Below are 23,455 nucleotides of genomic sequence, written 5' to 3'. Positions count from 1 at the left end.
TGGTTATATGTGGGGTTAGTATGTCTCCTATTAATCTGAATTTTATCTATCGTGTTTGGGGGTTTTAAAGTTCAAATATTAGGACAGTCCAAGTGGGGGGCTCTAGTAGGCTAGACTAGTGTATTAGGACACATTGTGTAATATCCAGTAGTACCATACTTTCTGGAAGGTTTCTTGAGTATCTAGAAGAAATGCTGCCTGCTCTGACATGTTATAATAGAATTTAATTTTTAGTTTGATTTCGTCCCAGGACGGGGCACATTCCCTCTAGTGGCGGGCTATACATATCCTCGTGGCTGTGCACGATATCCTAATAAATAGATTAATGTATTTGTTAAATTCTTCAAGTCTGACGTGAAGTAAAGCTTGTTCTATGGTAAGCTTAATGGGGCTGTCTATGATGTGGCTTAAGAACCGCGATAGCTGGTTCCACACCCTGCGTATTTGTGAGCAGTCCCACCACATATGTTTATAGTCCCCTAGCTCCCCGCAGCCTCTGTAACAGAGTCTAGATCTATCCTTGGTGGAGTGTGAGGTTATCAGCGGTGTTAGGTACCAGCGAAAGTTGGTCTTGATGCAGTTTTCCCACATATCTGCATTTAAGAGTCCCTTCCCTGCACTAGATAGCGTTACATGCCACTCTTGAGTCTCCACCTCCCTATTGATATCCCTTTCCCATTTGGTTTGTAAGGTGGATTTAACATTATCTGATGCTAGCTGTATTACTCGGTATAGCCTAGAGATGGTGTTCTTGGGCCTGGATGAGGTGCTGCATATGTTCTCTAGTACAGAGGATACGTTTTTAGATATAGATGGTAGGATAGGGTGAATGATAGAGCTGAGTTGTAAGTATAAGAACCAATCTAATTTAATTGGCTGCAGTTTTTCTTGTAGTTGTGTGTAGCTCATCATTTTACCTCCCACCAACAAATCAGCTATTCTATAGAGTCCTCTATTTTCCCATTTTTGGATAATGGGAATCAGTTCGTGCCTAACCAAGCTTGTAAGTGTGGCTTTAACGGAATGTGTGGGAAGTAGAGTTAAAGAGGTGGTCAATCTAGACCATTGTTTAATCATAAGGTCTATTACTGGATAGGTGTGTTGCTTCCTATTAAGGCTCTGTTTAGGGCCCCAAAGAATCACGTCTCGTGGGGTGATTCCTGCTATAATCACTTATTATTTAAAGGGCCTCTGTTCAGTATGCTTTGCCTTTGCGTTGTCTCAGACCTGTTTGTGAGAGTTCCTGTGTATTACCTGGCTGTCTGACGTCCCTCCTGGTTCCTGATCCCTGGCTTGTTCCTGACTCTGCTGTTTTCCTTGTTCCTGATTCCGGCTCGTCTGACTATTCGCTTTGGTTCCTGACTCGGCTCGTCTGACTAACTGCTCTGGTTTTGACTCCTGGCTTGTTATTTGACTTGTGGACTTTTATAATTTTTTGCTATTAATAAAGGTGTGATTATTTTTGCACTTCTCGTCTCAGTCTGATTCCTGGCACCCTGACAATCGGATCGGGAGGATCTCAGTCTGCCACCTAAAAGGTGGCGGAGAAGTAAAGGAGCAGCGGTCTTACGACTGCTGCTGCTTAACTTCCATTTCTGGTGAGCAAGAAACGATGGGCGTAGAAAACAGCACCCGCAGCTTGTTAAATCTACCCCCTAATTTCAATTTACCTGTAGATTAAAAAGACATTATATACGATCGGGATGATTGACAGCCCCTGCTAGTGGCCGTTTGGCTGCCGGTGAGCAGGTGGCAGCATTGCACAAGCATTTCACTAGAAATGCTTGTGCAATGTTAATTGTCGACAGGGTATGTTGTCGGCATTTAGCGATGTCAGGCGGACATGATTTGCTACAGTATTTAACATTGCACAATTATTTCTAGTGAAATGCTTGTGCAATGTTTAATTCCCAACAGCGTATGCTGTCGGCATTTAGCAAGGTCGAGCAGACATGATCCACTCGACCAATGTTAAATCTACCCCTTAGGATTAAAGTGCACTCACATTTTAGTCACTTGGCCTAAACTGGCACATGGTTCCAACAAAATAAAAAGGGACAATGTTGCTATCTGAGGGTCTGACATTTTGTCCTGTATGTGTATGGGAAGTTCTTCAAAAAGCTCAGAAAGGCACCATGATATCTTTGTATAATCCCTGTTTCCGCGCAAGTCTTCAGGCTCACCAGAAACAGGAGTTAAGAAGCAGCGGTCCGCCTGATCGCAAACGATCGAGTTAATTGACACCCCCTGCTAGTGCCTGATTGGCTGTGAATCTGCAAGGGGCGGCATTGCACAAGCAGTTCACCAGAACTGTCTGCCAGACACATGATAAATTGGCCCCATAGTGGCAAGGGAGTAAGAAAGACTTTCTGAATATTATAAGCAACATGGTATGTATTAGATCATATAAGGGCACATATCTGAGGTTGGTTTTGACATATAGGGATAGATTACGAGTGGAGCACTATTTATCACTCCCGCTCAAGCACACAGTGTGCTTGACTTCCGATTTTTGAGTGTGCTTGGTACCGTGTGTATTACATGTTGAAAGTAAAATATTTTCACTTACGTTCTAAACCGACGCGCACAAAAAGCCGGAGTTACAATATTGCAACCTTGTTAACTTATTCTACTAGACTTCATTAGAACCTGAAAAGTGGAAAAAAGTTGAGCAAATCTTATCATATTTTCTCAAGTGTGCTCACCAACATGAAACATGAAATATGAATATTTTACTTTGCAAACTTCTTCATATAGTAGAATATGTTCAATTTATTCATAAATAAACACATATATATTATTATTATTGCGCAGATGATATATATATATATATATATATATATATATATATATAATGGTATTTTGGTAATATATATATGTATATATATATATATATATATATATATACACACCTATAAATATATGATTATATATAGGTATAGATATATACACATATATATGGGAAAATCTATTTATAATACTTAGAACATATTCCCCTAGGTGAAGAACATTGGAATGTGACATATTTACAGTACATGCACATTATAACCCCTTATTAAATATGAATATTGAATAAATATGACTTCAAAGGTTTCCAATGCACTTATAAAAATGTGTCTATATATGTATACATATGTATTTATGTGTTTATATGTGTATATATGTCTGTAAATACATATATCACATATAAAATACATAAATACAAATGCACACACACACACAAACATATATATATATATATATATATATATATATATATATATTTTATTTTTTTATTTTTTTTTTCATGTAGACATGTATATGAATGTATCTCTATGTTAAAGCCCTTTGCATGTCTTTTTTTTTTTGAGTCCTTATAATGTTTTAAGCCCATAATTGGAAAAAGTGGCAGCTAAGGCATGAATATAATCTAACATAAGTTATGGGAAAAAACATGATACAGTAGTTATTACCAAATAAAATAAATGTATACTGTATCATATTGGGCACTTAGACATAGGGCTAGATTACAAGTGCGATGCAAAGAATTTTTCGCTAACGCAATCGCGATCCATTTTTCTTCTGATAATATTGCAAGTTGGGAGCTCTAGTTATTGTATTTTGTGCAACTTTTTAGTTTAGGAAAACAAACAAAAATACCTTACAAAGTACACATACACCCATAAAGTACACTATTAACCCCTAAACCGCCATCCCCCCACATCGCCAACCCTAAATAAAAATATTAACCCCTAAACCACCATCCCCCACATCGCCAATGCTAACTAAAAATATTTACACTTAAACCACCATCCCCCTCATCGTAAACTAATTAAACTATTAACCCCTAAACCGCCATCCCCCACATAGCAAAATAAAGAAACTATTAACCTCTAAACTGCCACCCCCACATTGCAAACTAACTAAATAAACTATCAACCCCTAAACCACCATCCCCTCACAACGCAAAGTAATAAACTAATATCGAAACCCCCTATTTATTACAAAAATCAGTGCTAGACTGAAAAAATGTACACTTGTGTAGCACTCCCTTTCCTCTTGGGTTTGGCTTTAGAGAGCATAGATATAAGGTGTGATAAGAAGGATTAAAATATAACTTTTAATTAGTTATTTAAAAATATACATTCAACTCACACACAAACAGCTTAAAAACTCTGAGGAGTAATTCTGGCCTTTAAAAGGTATCAAGCCACTGACAGAGAGTGAATGGGCTTATAAATAGGAATCTTTCCCCTGCCTAGGATGTCGATCTTAATCCATAGCAGGGTTGTCTATTCAATAATATCACACGATACTGGGGTTCTAAAAACAGAATTTATGCTTACCTGATAAATTACTTTCTCCAACGGTGTGTCCGGTCCACGGCGTCATCCTTACTTGTGGGATATTCTCTTCCCCAACAGGAAATGGCAAAGAGTCCCAGCAAAGCTGGTCACATGATCCCTCCTAGGCTCCGCCCACCCCAGTCATTCGACCGACGGACAGGAGGAAATATATATAGGAGAAACCATATGATACCGTGGTGACTGTAGTTAGAGAAAATAATTCATCAGACCTGATTAAAAAACCAGGGCGGGCCGTGGACCGGACACACCGTTGGAGAAAGTAATTTATCAGGTAAGCATAAATTCTGTTTTCTCCAACATTGGTGTGTCCGGTCCACGGCGTCATCCTTACTTGTGGGAACCAATACCAAAGCTTTAGGACACGGATGAAGGGAGGGAGCAAATCAGGTCACCTAAATAGAAGGCACCACGGCTTGCAAAACCTTTCTCCCAAAAATAGCCTCCGAAGAAGCAAAAGTATCAAATTTGTAAAATTTGGCAAAAGTGTGCAGTAAAGACCAAGTCGCTGCCTTACATATCTGGTCAACAGAAGCCTCGTTCTTGAAGGCCCATGTGGAAGCCACAGCCCTAGTGGAGTGAGCTGTGATTCTTTCAGGAGGCTGCCGTCCAGCAGTCTCATAAGCCAATCGGATAATGCTTTTAAGCCAAAAGGAAAGAGAGGTAGAAGTCGCTTTTTGACCTCTCCTTTTACCAGAATAAACAACAAACAAGGAAGATGTTTGTCTGAAATCTTTAGTAGCCTCTAAATAGAATTTTAGAGCACGGACTACGTCCAAATTGTGTAACAAACGTTCCTTCTTTGAAACTGGATTCGGACACAAAGAAGGTACAACTATCTCCTGGTTAATATTTTTGTTGGAAACAACTTTCGGAAGAAAACCAGGCTTAGTACGCAAAACCACCTTATCTGCATGGAACACCAGATAGGGCGGAGAACACTGCAGAGCAGATAACTCTGAAACTCTTCTAGCAGAAGAAATTGCAACCAAAAACAAAACTTTCCAAGATAATAACTTAATATCTACGGAATGTAAGGGTTCAAACGGAACCCCTTGAAGAACTGAAAGAACTAGATTTAGACTCCAGGGAGGAGTCAAAGGTCTGTAAACAGGCTTGATCCTAACCAGAGCCTGAACAAATGCTTGAACATCTGGCACAGCTGCCAGTCTTTTGTGAAGTAAAACAGATAAAGCAGAGATCTGTCCCTTCAGAGAACTTGCAGATAATCCTTTCTCCAAACCTTCTTGTAGAAAGGATAGAATCTTAGGAATTTTTATCTTGTTCCATTGGAATACTTTAGATTCACACCAACAGATATATTTTTTCCATATTTTATGGTAAATTTTTCTAGTTACAGGCTTTCTAGCCTGAATCAGAGTATCTATTACAGAATCTGAAAACCCACGCTTTGATAAAATCAAGCGTTCAATCTCCAAGCCGTCAGTTGGAGGGAAACCAGATTCGGATGTTCGAATGGACCCTGAACAAGAAGGTCCTGTCTCAAAGGTAGCTTCCATGGTGGAGCCGATGACATATTCACCAGGTCTGCATACCAAGTCCTGCGTGGCCACGCAGGAGCTATCAAGATCACCGAGGCCCTCTCCTGATTGATCCTGGCTACCAGCCTGGGGATGAGAGGAAACGGTGGGAATACATAAGCTAGGTTGAAGGTCCAAGGTGCTACTAGTGCATCTACTAGGGTCGCCTTGGGATCCCTGAATCTGGACCCGTAGCAAGGAACCTTGAAGTTCTGACGAGACGCCATCAGATCGATGTCTGGAATGCCCCATAATTGAGTTATTTGGGCAAAGATTTCCGGATGGAGTTCCCACTCCCCCGGATGGAATGTCTGACGACTCAGAAAATCCGCTTCCCAATGTTCCACTCCTGGGATGTGGATCGCAGACAAGTGGCAGGAGTGATCCTCCACCCATTGAATTATCTTGGTCACTTCTTTCATCGCCAGGGAAGTCCTTGTTCCCCCCTGATGATTGATATATGCAACGGTCGTCATGTTGCCTGACTGAAACCTTATGAATTTGGCCTTTGCTAGTTGAGGCCAAGCTCTGAGAGCATTGAATATCGCTCTCAGTTCCAGAATGTTTATCGGGAGAAGAGACTCTTCCCGAGACCATAGACCCTGAGCTTTCAGGGATTCCCAGACCGCGCCCCAGCCCACTAGGCTGGCGTCGGTCGTGACAATGACCCACTCTGGTCTGCGGAAGCTCATTCCCTGTGACAGATTGTCCAGGGTCAGCCACCAACGGAGTGAATCTCTGGTCTTTTGATCTACTTGAATCGTCGGAGACAAGTCTGTATAATCCCCATTCCACTGTCTGAGCATGCACAGTTGTAATGGTCTTAGATGAATTTGTGCAAAAGAAACTATGTCCATTGTTGCAACCATCAATCCTATTACTTCCATGCACTGCGCTATGGAAGGACGAGGAACAGAATGAAGTACTTGACAAGAGCTTAGAAGTTTTGATTTTCTGACCTCTGTCAGAAAAATCCTCATTTCTAAGGAATCTATTATTGTTCCCAAGAAGGGAACTCTTGTTGACGGGGACAGAGAACTTTTTTCTTTGTTCACCTTCCATCCGTGAGATCTGAGAAAGGCTAGGACGATGTCCGTATGAGCCTTTGCTTTTGACAGGGACAACGCTTGAATCAGGATGTCGTCCAAGTAAGGTACTACTGCAATGCCCCTTGGTCTAGAAGGGACCCTAGTACCTTTGTGAAAATCCTTGGAGCAGTGGCTAATCCAAATGGAAGTGCCACAAACTGGTAATGCTTGTCCAGAAAAGCGAACCTTAGGAACTGATGATGTTCCTTGTGGATAGGAATATGTAGGTACGCATCCTTTAAATCCACGGTAGTCATAAATTGATTTTCCTGGATAGTAGGTAGGATCGTTCGAATAGTTTCCATTTTGAACGATGGTACCCTGAGAAATTTGTTTAGGATCTTTAGATCCAAAATTGGTCTGAATGTTCCCTCTTTTTTGGGAACTATGAACAGATTGGAATAAAATCCCATTCCTTGTTCTCTTATTGGAACTGGATGTATCACTCCCATCTTTAACAGGTCTTCTACACAATGTAAGAATGCCTGTCTCTTTATTTGGTTTGAAGATAATTGAGACCTGTGGAACCTTCCCCTTGGGGGTAGTTCCTTGAATTCCAGGAGATAACCTTGAGAAACTATTTCTAGCGCCCAAGGATCCTGAACATCTCTTGCCCAAGCCTGAGCAAAGAGAGAAAGTCTGCCCCCCACTAGATCCGGTCCCGGATCGGGGGCTATCCCTTCATGCTGTTTTGGTAGCAGTGGTAGGCTTCTTGGCCTGCTTACCCTTGTTCCAGCCTTGCATTGGTTTCCAGGCTGGTTTGGGTTGTGAAGTATTACCCTCTTGCTTAGAGGATACAGAATTAGAGACTGGTCCGGTTCTGCGAAAGGGACGAAAATTAGGCTTATTATTAGCCTTAAAAGACCTATCCTGTGGGAGGGCGTGGCCCTTTCCCCCAGTGATGTCTGAAATAATCTCTTTCAAATCAGGTCCAAATAATGTTTTACCTTTGAAAGGAATGTTAAGCAATTTTGTCTTGGAAGACACATCCGCTGACCAAGACTTTAGCCAAAGCACTCTGCGCGCCACGACAGCAAACCCTGAATTTTTCGCCGCTAATCTAGCTAATTGCAAAGCGGCATCTAAAACAAAAGAGTTAGCCAATTTAAGTGCTTGAACTCTGTCCATAACCTCCTCATACGAAGATTCTTTACTGAGCGATTTTTCTAGTTCCTCGAACCAGAAACACGCTGCCGTAGTGACAGGAACAATGCATGAAATTGGTTGTAGAAGGTAACCTTGCTGTACAAAAATCTTTTTAAGCAAACCCTCTAATTTCTTATCCATAGGATCTTTGAAAGCACAACTATCTTCGATAGGAATAGTAGTGCGTTTGTTTAGAGTAGAAACCGCCCCCTCGACCTTGGGGACTGTCTGCCATAAGTCCTTTCTGGGGTCGACTATAGGAAATAATTTCTTAAATATAGGGGGGGAACAAAAGGTATGCCGGGCCTTTCCCACTCTTTATTTACTATGTCCGCCACCCGCTTGGGTATAGGAAAAGCGTCGGGGGGCACTGGAACCTCTAGGAACTTGTCCATCTTACATAATTTCTCTGGAATGACCAAATTGTCACAATCATCCAGAGTAGATAACACCTCCTTAAACAGTGCGCGGAGATGTTCTAATTTAAATTTAAATGTCACAACATCAGGTTCAGCTTGATGAGAAATTTTTCCTGAATCTGAAATTTCTCCATCAGACAAAACCTCCCTCATGGCCCCTTGAGATTGGTGTGAGGGTATGTCAGAACAGTTATCATCAGCGTCCTCTTGCTCTTCAGTGTTTAAAACAGAGCAATCGCGCTTTCTCTGATAAGTAGGCATTTTGGATAAAAGATTTGCTATGGAGTTATCCATTACAGCCGTTAATTGTTGCATGGTAATAAGTATTGGCTCACTAGATGTACTAGGGGCCTCCTGTGTGGGCATAACTGGTGTAGACACAGTAGGGGATGATGTAGTATCATGTTTACTCCCCTCATTTGAGGAATCATCTTGGGCAATATCATTATCTGTTGCAATACTGTCCTTACTTTGTTTGGACACTATGGCATAATTATCACATAAATTTAAATGGGGAGACACATTGGCTTTCATACATATAGAACATAGCTTATCTGATGGTACAGACATGTTAAACAGGCTTAAACTTGTCAACAAAGCACAAAAAACGTTTTAAAATAAAACCGTTACTGTCACTTTAAATTTCAAACTGAAAACACTTTATTACTGAATATGTGAAAAAGTATGAAGGAATTGTTCAAAATTCACCAAAATTTCACCACAGTGTCTTAATCAGCATTAAAAGTATTGCACACCAAATTTCAGAGCTTTAACCCTTAAATTAACGGAACCGGAGCCGTTTTTACATTTAACCCCTATACAGTCCCAGAATGAGGCTCTGTCTATAACTAGAAAGGCCCCCATCTGAAAAAGGTGTCCAACACAGTGCCTGCCGTTTTTCTAAACGTTCCCCAAGATTATAATACCAATAATTAGTTAGAATCTGCATAATATGCCTAGTAAAGCAATTGTTTTAGCCCAGAAAAATGTCTACCAGTTTTTAAGCCCTTTTTGAAGCCCTTTATTCTTTTATGTTTAACTAAGAAAATGGCTTACCGGTCCCCATGAGGGGAAATGACAGCCTTCCAGCATTACATGGTCTTGTTAGAAATATGGCTAGTCATACCTTAAGCAGAAAAGACTGCTAACTGTTTCCCCCAACTGAAGTTACTTCATCTCAACAGTCCTGTGTGGAAACAGCAATCGATTTCAGTTACTGTCTGCTAAAATCATCTTCCTCTTACAAACAGAAATCTTCATCCTTTTCTGTTTCAGAGTAAATAGTACATACCAGCACTATTTTAAAATAACAAACACTTGATAGAAGAATAAAACTACATTTAAACACCAAAAAACTCTTAACCATCTCCGTGGAGATGTTGCCTGTGCAACGGCAAAGAGAATGACTGGGGTGGGCGGAGCCTAGGAGGGATCATGTGACCAGCTTTGCTGGGACTCTTTGCCATTTCCTGTTGGGGAATAGAATATCCCACAAGTAAGGATGACGCCGTGGACCGGACACACCAATGTTGGAGAAATATATATTGGCAACTATACTCTATTATTATTGATGTTTCACACTTTATTGGAAGGTGTATTGTCACTAGGACAGCTTAGGTAACTAGAGATTACATATACTATAGGCCTAACATTGCCTGGGAGTGTGTATTTTTTCTACTTTGCATATACCTGACTTTAGGAATAATATTGAGCGTTTGTATCTAGTGTCCCTCTTGTATGAACTAATGAGCTTACATTAATATTAACGTTTTGCCTTGTGTAACACACATTATATTCAAGTATAGGGAAATTATACTTTGTTTCTATCATAGATCACCTCATTTGCTTTATATCAAATAAATCAACAAAATGATTGTATATCGGTACTATATTGTCCTTTTAGTTTTAATCACAGATAACATAAGTACCTTTCTTCAGTAACAGTTAGACTTATAGCTTCTTGATTAACTTAGTTATTCCAGTATACACAAGGTTAAGATATAAAGTACAGATTTGACTGCTATACTTAATGAACAGTGTCTTAATACTGTGTTTATACACTTGCAGTTAACATTGTATTTATTCAGTGTTGGTTTTCAACTTGAGACACCTCGGTAAAAATTTCTAACAATGAACGTTAGTATTTGCAGCATATATTGTTTGCAGGTGTCAAATTGTTCCTGCATCGAAACACTATGCTCTAAAAAGCAGCTTAATTGTGGCCTGTTACCAGCACTGGAAGTGGTTATACAACCTTACAAAAATTGGCTTCAATAAAGGCTGCCTCCTTTCTGGAGAGGTTAACCCAAGATCTAATGATATATATGAGTTTTTGTATTGCCTAGATAAATATTATTCCCCCAGCGTTCTCTTACACCCTCATTCGTGGCACCATTAAATATTATGCTTAACAAACAAGGGGATGCAATTACCAGTTAACTACACAAGCCTAAGTTTGCTGTTTATTATATTAATAATACATCCCCTTGGTCTAAATATGCTAAGACTAGATTATCCTCATTGATTAAAAAATGCTTTAACCGCATTGTAAATTAGACCGCCCTGACATGTTTCGCCAACAATTTGGCTTTTTCAAAGGGTACGGGCCGGCGTTTCATGTGGATACTTATTGGCCTACTTTACTCCGCCTATGATGATGTCCCTGGCCAATTGGCATGTGTTTAACTTTCCATCATGACAATGCTTGTTGTCAGTTACACTTAACCTGGTTTCTATTGGTTATTGGCTATTGACAGCGAATACGTCACATTAGTCAACACAACTGTTCATATTCTTACATATATATTTGGATTGCGATACGTATCTGTTATTCAAGTATGTAAAGTTAAGTCTTGGTCATTTTGTTGGTACTATGCTGGTGATACTGATGGATACTAAATTATTTGATGATAATAATAATCGTTGCTGCCTTCTAACGTTGGTTTTAATTCTTATTTAATTAAGTTACCTAGGAATGGTTCAAATAGTGTGACATAAATGGGATTTAAATAAAAAGTTTTGAATAAATGTGATAATAAAATTGAATTGAACATCATTTCAATTTGATAGTGTTCTAAAGGGGATCGTGAGAAAAATAAATAAAAGAAGAGCAATGTTTTGCTAACTGTGAGAAAATACCATGATAAACTGGCAATTGTGATATTGTTTTAAATTACATTACATTACATATAAGTGCTGGGTGAAGTTAACCTCCGTCTAAATACTTTGGTTAAGACTATAGAATTACCAAACTAATCTAGTGTTTTAAAATTGTGTTTGTACCTCTAAATAATAATAAAATGTGAATGGGCTTAGTTATAACTTAAGCCTAATAATGACATTTTTAGTGTACAGCAGATATAAATTGAAACATATCCTTGCTTCTATTTCATAGATAGCATAAATAACTAAGTATATGTATATTTATATATATATATATATATATATATATATATATATATATATATATATATATATATATATATACATTCTTTCATAGAGAGAAAACCTAGGTTTATTGCCACTTTCATAAATAAGAAAAATAATTATTATGTTCATTTAGCCCTTGAGGTTGGACTGTATTAAGAAGGTATATCCATCTACTTTCTAGTTGTAACAGTTTTTTCTCTTTATCACCAACTCTTATACCCAGGTTTATTTTTTGCAAACCATGGCATTGCAGGCCATTTACTTTGGCCTGATGGTATCTAAAAAAATTATATGCTACTGACATGATGGTTCTATTATTTTTCATATCCTTTGCTGCATTCTTAATATTGGGTAAATGCTCAAGGAGTCTTGTTCGTAATTTACGGGTCGTCATGCCTACATAGATTTTGGGACATTCACATTGTAATACATAGATTACTCCAGTAGTGTTGCAATTAATAAATGATTTGATGTTGTGGATTTTGTTAAATCTATCTTTTACTGAATTTGTCTTCTTTATATGTTTGCAACAACTGCAGGATCCGCATGGAAAAGATCCAAGTGGCATACTGGTATTGGTGGATCTTACCCTTTTGTTTACAAAATGAGTGGGACTTACCAGGCCCTTCAAGTTCCTGGTTCTTCTATAACTCACATCAATTTTAGGTCCAATCAATTCTTTGAGTGTGTGATCTGACTGAAGTATATGCCAATATTTCTGCACTATATTAACCACTTCATGACTTTTGGCTAGATTTAGAGTTTTGTCGGTAAAGACCCGCGTAGCTAACGCAGCTTTTTTTCCCAACGCACCCTTAAGACAACGCTGGTATTTAGAGTTGTCTGAAGTGCTGCGTTAAGCTCCAAAAAGGGTGCGTTGAGCCTAATGTACCGCCACTTCAACCCTCAATACCAGCGTTGCTTACGGTAGCGGTAAGCAGCTAAAACGTGCTCTTGCACGATTCCCCCATAGGAAACAATGGGGCAGTTTGGGATGAAAATAAACCTAACACCTGCAAAAAAGCAGTGTTCAGCTCCCAACGCAGCCCCATTGTTTCCTATGGGGAAACAGTTTCTAAGTCTGCACCTAACACCCTAACATGTACCCCGAGTCTAAACACCCCTAACCTTAGATTTATTAACCCCTAATCTGCCGCCCCCGCTATCGCTGACACCTGCATTACACTATTAACCCCTAATCTGCCGCTCCGGACACCGCCGCAACCTACATTATACCTATGTACCCCTAATCTGCTGCCCCTAACATCGCAGACACCTATATTATATTTATTAACCCCTAATCTGCCTCCCAACGTCGCCGCTACCTTACCTACACTTATTAACCCCTAATCTGCTGACCGGACCTCGCCGCTACTATAATAAATGTATTAACCCCTAAAGCTAAGTCTAACCCTAACCCTAACACCCCCCTAAGTTAAATATAATTTTAATCTAACGAAATAAATTAAATATTATTAACTAAAGTATTCCTATTTAAAACTAAATACTTACCTGTAAAATAAACCCTAATATAGCTACAATATAAATAATAATTACATTGTAGCTATTTTAGGATTTATATTTATTTTACAGGCAACTTTGTATTTATTTTAACTAGGTACAATAGCTATTAAATAGTTATTAACTATTTAATAGCTACCTAGATAAAATAATTACAAAATTACCTGTAAAATAAATCCTAACCTAAGTTACAATTAAACCTAACACTACACTATCAATAAATAAATTAAATAAATTAACTACAAGTACATACAATTACCTACAATTAAATAAATTAAACTAAATTACCAAAAAAAAACAAAAACACTAAATTACAAAAAATAAAAAAGATTACAAGAATTTTAAGCTAATTACACCTACTCTAAGCCCCCTAATAAAATAACAAAGCCCCCCAAAATAAAAATTTTTCCCTACCCTAATCTAAATTAAAAAAGTTAACAGCTCTATTACCTTACCAGCCCTTAAAAGGGCTTTTTGCGGGGCATGCCCCAAAGAAATCAGCTCTTTTGCCTGTAAAAAAACCCACAATACCACCCCCCAACATTACAACCCACCACCCACATACCCCTACTCTAACCCAAACCCCCCTTAAATAAACCTAACACTACCCCCCTGAAGATCTCCCTACCTTGAGCCGTGTTCACCCAGCCGGGCACCGATGGACCAAAAGAAGACATCCGGAGCGGCAGAAGTCTTTATCCTATCTGGGCAGAAGTGGACATCCGGACCGGCAGACATCTTCATCCAAGCGGCATCTTCTATCTTCATCCATCCGATGAGGAGCGGCTCCATCTTCAAGACCTCCGGCGCGGAACATCCTTCTTCAACTAAGACTAGACGACGAATGAAGGTTCCTTTAAGTGACGTCATCCAAGATGGCGTCCCTCGAATTCCGATTGGCTGATAGGATTCTATCAGCCAATCCTAATTAAGGTAGGAAAAATCTGATTGGCTGATTGAATCAGCCAATCAGATTCAAGTTCAATCGGATTGGCTGATCCAATCAGCCAATCAGATTGAGCTTGCATTCTATTGGCTGATCGGAACAGCCAATAGAATGCAAGCTCAATCTGATTGGCTGATTGGATCAGCGAATCCGATTGAACTTGAATCTGATTGGCTGATTCAATCAGCCAATCAGATTTTTCCTAGGAAAAACAAAAAAGGCGAGGCAGGGCAAGCAGGAAAAATTAAAACAACGTTTATTGCCAGGAAAAAACCAAGTTGATAAAATGCAAAAAATATGCAAGCAGCATAGGTCAGAATGAGCTTGAACAGCAGCAGTCTTACATGTTTCGGCTCCTGCCTTACTCATAGACTGTGCTGCTCAAAGCTCACAGGCCTCTTAAATTACAAAATCACTCTGACATCATAAGCAGCATGTGGATAGTTAACCCTTGCTAAACCAATACAGAAGTACTAAGGAAACAACATCAATTCATATAATATATAATGTGAACACATTATTAGAAAAATAGGAAGAGTTATTAAAACTTGTAAGAATATGTAGCACTATCAAACTGTGTGATCAATAGATAAATTCAATTTCAGATGTATATAAGAAATACAATTCTTTATAAAATAAATAGCATAACCTTCTATAAGGATACAAAGTAAACAATACTGATCCTAGGTTTCCGCTAGAACTGAAATATATCATACAAAGCTCAACATATGATGGCAAAATAAACTTTCAACAAACTTCCTATTTTACGTCAACATAGCAAAAACAATTTCAACAATAGTTTATATAATCAAAGGCTAAAAAAGCTTTACTATTGCCCTTGTATGTCCTGATCTTATATAATCAAGAAAGGTTACTTCCTTATATAACAATACCCCTAAAGAGCAGATAAGCTAAGTCTAAAAAATATGTAAGATCAGTTTACCCAATACCATATTAATTAATGCTTATTTCCAAAGTTATACATAAGTATAAATATTAATATATGGCTCAACGCCAACAATTAATCAGATCATAAGTTTAAAGATCCAGAATGCTTCGCGTATGCGAAGTATCCTGTCCTTATCACCTCCTCTCTTTGGGGTTCTGACCCATTCTACAACCTGCCATCTGAGTGTATCGACATTTCCATTATGGCAGTATTTGTAATGTCTTGCTACCTGTGAATCTGGATCCTCTGACTTTACATCATTAATATGTTCTTAATCCTTTCTCTAACTTCCCTTGTCGTGAGGCCTACATATTGTTTCTCACAAGGTTGGCATGTAACCAGATACACAACATAGGTGCTTCGACCATTGGTACAGGCATCCATCATGAAAACTTTCTGTGTACTAACAGACTGAAAAGTTTTACCTGGTAATGTAAATGAACATGCCTTATATCTAGTAGCACCACATTTATAGTGCCCTTTACATTCAAGCCAACTCTGACTTCTATCAGGAGATGTTTTCACCTCACTGGGGGCCAGCATATTGCCTATAGTCACGTTCTTCCTAGATACGCATCTACATCCAGTCTTGACTATTTCATAGAGATCTTCATCACCTTTAAGGATCGGCAAGCAATCTTTTAGAATTTTAGTCATCTGTTCAAATTGGTTACTATAGTTTGTCACGAAGATAGGATGATTTTGCATTCCTTGTTTGTTCTTCTTACTTTTACTGGTATGTAGCATGGATTGCCTATCCATACTAGCCACCATATTGCAAGCTTTAGTTATTAAATAATACGGAAAACCTCTCTTTGAGGATCAATCTTTAAATTCTACTGCTGACCTTTGGTACTCTTCCAATGTGGAACAGTTCTGTTTTAGGAGAAAAAATTCACCCTTCAAAATACCGAATCTTGTGTGTCTGGGATGCATGCTTTTCGCATGTAGAATGCTATTACCTGATATAGGTTTACGATGTAGTTTGGTTATCACTCTATTATCTAGATTCTGTAAAGTTAAATCTAGAAATTCAATACTCTGTTTCTCATGAATACTAGTAAACCTCAAACCTACATCATTAGCATTCATATCGTCAAAAAAATTCCTGACCTTCCTGTGAGGTCCCTTGCCAAATAATGAGAAGGTCGTCTATATCTCTTTTATACATCACAACCCTTCCCCTATGGCGGCAATTCTCTCCATATACATGGGATAGCTCCCACCACCCCATGTATAAATTGGCAAAAGCCGGGGCAAAAGTTGCCCCCATCGCTGTTCCTCTCTTTTGGAGATAAAAATTGCCGCCAAAGGAGAAGTAATTGTGTGTAAGTAAAAAATACAAGACTCTAAGGATGAAACTTTTGTGTGTATCAATGTACCCAGTATAGGTGTCAAGAAAAAAGGCAATAGCCACCATCCCTTTATCTAAAGGCATACTGGAATAGAGATAGAGTTCAGAACAGCGCCTAGATCTGTTTACCTGCTGCACTATAAAGGACCCCCTAATAAGGTCCTGGGGAGTTAAACAGTACAAAGAATTATAGGAGCGCCAATAAAGGCTAGAGTAAACTACAGGTACCTTAATATAGATTACATAAAACAATATCATCAATTAGATGAATCCAATAAGTTTAAAAACAGTATCCCCAATTTTGATGAATCGAATAAGTTCAAAAATATAACAAAAGAAATGAGTAAAATATATCCTTTTTAATAGTACACACTAATTTAAAATCACAGTAGATTAATACAACCTGATCAGATAACTTCACTGATCACGACTTTATTCTTAACGTGGGGGTCACTGATAGCATAAGAAAACTACTATTCTGGTTTGTTACAGCCAATTGGAGCGACTCTGTGTAAGCCTAAAAAGTGCATAAAAATATGTGATGGTGAATTGAAATATAAAAATAATATTAATTCTTAGGTGGGTGTACAATATACACGCAAATATGTGAGAAAAAAGAGAAAAAACAAATATATTCACTTGTGAGAAAAATATGTACCAATAGATGTGTACCAAAAAATGTGTACAAAAAATATAAAAAAATATATATACCAAAGAATATATATAATACGATCTAATACCGGTATGATCTGTAAAAATCAAAAATAAAATGTGAATTACATATGTGTCAGAAAGACAAGGTGGATAACTAGAGCTGTCCTTAGCTGTTATATCTAAGAACCAGGTCTGGTTATATCAGAGGTTGTTAGTTTCTTAAACAAATTTCTGAATGCTATAACTGTCAAAAGCTGTAAGTATCCTAAACAAATTTCTAAATGCTATAAATATCAAAATACAATATCTGCCAACATCTAGGAAAGACAAAAAAGGAGATAAAAAATAGGCAATAATAAAACGATGTTTTGACAATAATAAAACCCAATTTTGTGGGAGAACAACAAAATTAAAAAATTAAAAAGCAAAGTCCATAGTCCAATAAATAACTATTCCAAATGACAGCCAAATGATGAAGATACTTCTTAGGTCCAAAGGTCTCCGGAAACCTGTGGAAAAAATAAAGTGCACTAAACAAAGGGCTTAAAGGGACTGAGCCTAACAGGTAATGGACTCACCCAATAAGCTGATCCTGGTGATATATGAGCCTCACAAATCTCTCCAATGTCGACGCGTTTCGGCCCTGTGATGGGGCCTTTTTCAAGACAATAGTGAGGCTCAATTGAAACTGACCTTAAATAATATTGAATTACAAAATTGGCGCCAAGATGCTAGAAAAAGTGCGCCAAAAATTTGCGCTCGCGAAACCGGATGTAGCCGCGACCGGAAGTGACGTATTAGTCACATGGTTTGACCGGAAGTGGCTGCGGCCGGAAGTGACATTGTGGTTCTTACCGGTATTACCGCCAGCTCCATCTTTGAAATGGGCATATGCAGGCAAATGTGGGCAATTTATCCCAATAATAGTATCTATTAGGGATATTATATTAAAAAATTCTCACTCTGTAGATTTTTATCGCCGACCCCTTATTTAAGAGGTAGTTTATAGGCTAGTGGTAATGTTAATGACTTAATAGAAAAATGTTATAAAAAATCTTATAAAAATATTATAAAAAAATGTTATAAAAAATGTTATAAAAAATGTTATCAAATGATCTATGGGGAAAAAACGCTCTGTTTTAAATGAAACATAGCAGTATTGGGATCTGAATTCTGATTATTAAAAATAATATATAATATAATAACAGAGAAGAAATTAAAAAGTAGGAGTGTCTCTAGTCCTACTAAAGTATGATAGTTTTTAATATACAATTTTGATTTTAGGCTCATATACTACCAGGATTTACAAAAGTTACATAGTTAAAATCACATAATCCATGCTTAAAATAATTACGACTGTACAAATATATTCGGATATAGTTTTAGTGGTAAGAGAGTAGGGGAACCATTATTGTTGGGACAGACGAATTTAGGGTAGAGCAAAAGATTTAGATTTCATAACTAAAAATTCTTATATACAGGGACATTTTGGGATTAGCTAATAGAAGGAATCCAAACAAGGTCTTGGAACACTTATAATTACTACAATTACTAACATCTTGGAAAGAACCCTAAAGGAACTAGCATATAAATTCGTGATGGATGTTGTCTCTAGGTAGTCAATAACGCTATTAATCACATTGTCTAGAGTTAACTGATAGGACGCATCTAAGGGGGTCTTAGATCTGGAAATCAACAATACACAACTTATGACGGGGTGTTAGGGTGGAAATGGTGGTGGGAAGTACTAAATCTGAAACAAGTGCTACCTCTGGGGTAACAATGGGAGTGGTCAAAATAGATGTACTATTTCAAAGTTGGCATTTAACCCTCTAGGGTAGATGCAGTCCATTTTGGAAATCCATTCTGATTCTTTTTTGAGTAGTTTGGACTCAATGTTACCTCCTCTCCAATCTTTGGTCAATTTGTGAATCCCCATATATCTCAGACTCTTACTACTACCTCCATGTGCCTCAAAAAAGTGTTTGTATAGAGGTACATCAGTTTTTTTCCACTTTATTTGAAGTAGATGTTCACGGATCCTGTCCTTCAACTTGCGGGTGGTCTGACCTATGTATTGTAGACCACATCCACATTCAATCAGGTAGATAACGCATTGGTCCGTGCATCTAATAGTTTGTCTGATCTTAAATAATTCCTGTTAGGCTCAGTCCCTTTAAGCCCATTGTTTAGTGCACTTTATTTTTTCCACAGGTTTCCGGAGACCTTTGGACCTAAGAAGTATTGTTACGGTACCAACAGTGTACCAAGGGTTAATACCAGATGAACAATGTCCTGCATAGGGAATCAGCAATTCACAACCCAGCCAGTTTCCCTGCAAACATGAGACCAAGCTCCACATTTCAGGTTTAAAAAAGAATAACTACTTTATTTGAAGGCAGCACACAGATTTATACACCCTGGCTTCAGGTTACAGAGGGCATTGGTTTAACAGTAAAGCAAACATATGAACAATGCATCAAACCACTAACAATTGTCTATTCACAGGTAAAACAGATTAACATATTAAGTTAATTAACTAGGGAAGAACGTTTACTCAGACAATCTGATGTTGGGCAGTCTAGTTAACATAATCACACAAGGACACAATCAGTTTACCCAGACAGACTCCTGAGACACAATCAGATCTTAAACATACATAGAATCTTATTACAGAATATAGGAACAGTTCTTATTAGCTATAAAGTCTTTTATGCCCACTTGCTTTATAGAGTCACAATTGCTCCCAAAAGGTGCACTCACACCCTGTACCCATCCTGTATTTATGGATACAGGGTGACATAGACATAAGACAGAGTTATGAAAGTACATGGGGTGTCCAGCATATAAAATTCCATATTTCCATGCAGTCTCTGGGTATCCTTAAGCCCATGTACCTCCAGCCCAAAGAATGTTCCATAACAGGCCCTCCAATGTACAGTGGCGAGATTGGTTTTGTCACATCTCTCCCCTTTTCCAAACAGACTAACAGGGTATCTGACCTCCTGCCGGTCAGTGCCCTGGTTAGTCCAGCAACCCACCCATAAAACAAAAAAAATTAGTAGTACAGCCCACCCACAATAAATGGTTACTACACCTGAGTACGGGGAAAACTTGTCCATGTCCAGGTGCCTCATCACAGCTGTGTGGGGGACTGGTACGCTGAATTGGTGGGTTGCGAGGTGGGCAGAGACCAGCTGTACTCTGCCCGGGTGCCAGCACTACCATGGAAGTAGCCTGGTGGGAGCCTGGTTGCTGGAGGGGAAGACCGACTGTCTCCCCTTCGGATACATAGCTGTGCTGCTGGAGGGGGAGACCAATCGTCTCCCCTTTGGCTAAACTGCCGTGTTGCTGGGGGACAGGACCATCAAACTCCTCTCCCTCTGGTTTGTCAGTTTGCTGGGACAATCCATCTGTATTCCCGTTATGAGAGAGAATTCCTGTCCATACAAACAAGGGTTCAAATTCCTCAGTGCCCAGACCAGGGCCAAACAGTCCTTCAAAATCCCATCAGCTTCTTTACGAGTTTTCTGTACCTGCTCTTTATAGGTATCCACAATCCCTTCATACTGACATAGGGTGCCCTTGAGTTGCTGCACCTCACTATGAGCCAGCGTCAGCTTCTCCTCCAGTGTCACTAAGTTTGTCTTTAATGTTTCATGTTCCACTCTCAAGCTGGTGTTTTCTGCAGTCTGTCGGTGCAGCTTGTCTAGCAGAGATTCCTGTTCTAAACGTGCTTTTTCCTCTGCGCTCCTCTTCTCCTTCATCAGCGCATTGTAACGGGACCTCCACATATCAATAGCGGATAGAGATTTACTGAGCTCAGCGTCCTGGGGCTTGGCAGCAGGTGGGTCAGTCTCTGCTGCACGGATCTGGGCACGGGTAGTCACAGAGTTAACATCAGCGGGACCCATAGGAGCGTAGGCAGAAACAAGGGGGGCCAAGTCATTTCCAAGAAGAACATCAGCAGGTAAGTCCTTCTTGACCCCCACATTCACAGGTCTAGCGCCCACTCCCCAATCCAAATGTACCCTGGCAACAGGTAGGCTGAACACATCGCCCCCTGCTACCCTCACAGCCACAGTGTCTCCAGTGTACTGTTTCTCAGACACCAAGTTCTTTTGAAGCAAGGTCATGGTAGCACCAGTATCCCGTAGACCACTGACCTTCTTCCCATTCACTTTAACCAGTTGCCGGTTATTCCGGTGGGCAGCTTGCACAAGGTCTGCCTCATGTAGGATGCTCCAGCATTCTTGCGCCTCTACGTAGCGGGCCGCAGGCTGAGGATTACGTGGGATTCCGCCGGCGGGTCTTCTCCAGGACTGCGCTTGGTTCGCTGCGTTTAGGGGACACTCTGGTCTTTTGTGCCCTAGTTGCTTACATCTAAAGCACCGAATAGGTTGTGAGTAGCACCGCAGGGCTCTCTGAGGGTAGTTCGTGGCCGGAGGCCGTGTGGTATAGTGGTGCGCCGGGGTTTGGTAACTGGCAGCTGCTGGGGTGACTGGGGGTCTGTACTCCACTCTAGCAGGGGGCTTAGTGGTAGCAGTGTCCAGTTTGCGGGCATCCGTATACTCATCTGCCAAGCGAGCCGCTTCCTGCAGGGTGGAGGGTTTACGGTCCCGAACCCACTCTCGAACTCCTGCGGGTAATTTGTCGAAGCAATGTTCCAACAGGAATAGCTGCAGCACCTCTTCCCCAGATATGGCTTGGCACCCCGCTATCCAGTGAGCTGCTGTGCGGTGCACCTTACATGCCCACTCAAGGTAGGAATCTCCAGCTAATTTAACAGTGTCTCTGAACCGCCTCCTGTATGCCTCCGGTGTAACCGCATACCTGGAGAGCAGAGCCTCTTTTACATTATTATAATCCCTGACTTCCTCATCTGGAATGGCCCGAAAAGCCTCTCTGGCCCGGCCGGATAATTTTCCAGATAATATCGTGACCCAGTCCTCTGCGGGTACCTTGTGTAGTGCACATTGCCTCTCAAAATCCGCAAGGTACCCATCAATCTCTCCTTCTGTTTCCAGGAAGTTTTTAAAAGCTGCAAAATGTACTTTTCTCTTTTCCATCTTAGTCAGTATTGTAATAATCCCCCTCTTCCTGAGGTTACTGGCTTGTGTAGTTGCTCTTCTGGGCGATAAGGTTCATTCCGTCGCTGCCACCAATGTTACGGTACCAACAGTGTACCAAGGGTTAATACCAGATGAACAATGTCCTGCATAGGGAATCAGCAATTCACAACCCAGCCAGTTTCCCTGCAAACATGAGACCAAGCTCCACATTTCAGGTTTAAAAAAGAATAACTACTTTATTTGAAGGCAGCACACAGATTTATACACCCTGGCTTCAGGTTACAGAGGGCATTGGTTTAACAGTAAAGCAAACATATGAACAATGCATCAAACCACTAACAATTGTCTATTCACAGGTAAAACAGATTAACATATTAAGTTAATTAACTAGGGAAGAACGTTTACTCAGACAATCTGATGTTGGGCAGTCTAGTTAACATAATCACACAAGGACACAATCAGTTTACCCAGACAGACTCCTGAGACACAATCAGATCTTAAACATACATAGAATCTTATTACAGAATATAGGAACAGTTCTTATTAGCTATAAAGTCTTTTATGCCCACTTGCTTTATAGAGTCACAATTGCTCCCAAAAGGTGCACTCACACCCTGTACCCATCCTGTATTTATGGATACAGGGTGACATAGACATAAGACAGAGTTATGAAAGTACATGGGGTGTCCAGCATATAAAATTCCATATTTCCATGCAGTCTCTGGGTATCCTTAAGCCCATGTACCTCCAGCCCAAAGAATGTTCCATAACAGGCCCTCCAATGTACAGTGGCGAGATTGGTTTTGTCACATCTATCTTCATCATTTGGCTGTCATTTGGAATAGTTATTTATTGGACTATGGACTTTGCTTTTTAATTTTTTAATTTTGTTGTTCTCCCACAAAATTGGGTTTTGTTATTGTCAAAACATCGTTTTATTATTGCCTATTTTTTATCTCCTTTTTTGTCTTTCCTAGATGTTGGCAGATATTG

Source organism: Bombina bombina, chromosome 5, assembly GCF_027579735.1.
Source record: "Bombina bombina isolate aBomBom1 chromosome 5, aBomBom1.pri, whole genome shotgun sequence".
Taxonomy (NCBI): Eukaryota; Metazoa; Chordata; class Amphibia; order Anura; family Bombinatoridae; genus Bombina; species Bombina bombina.
Note: the sequence above shows the minus strand (reverse complement) of the source record.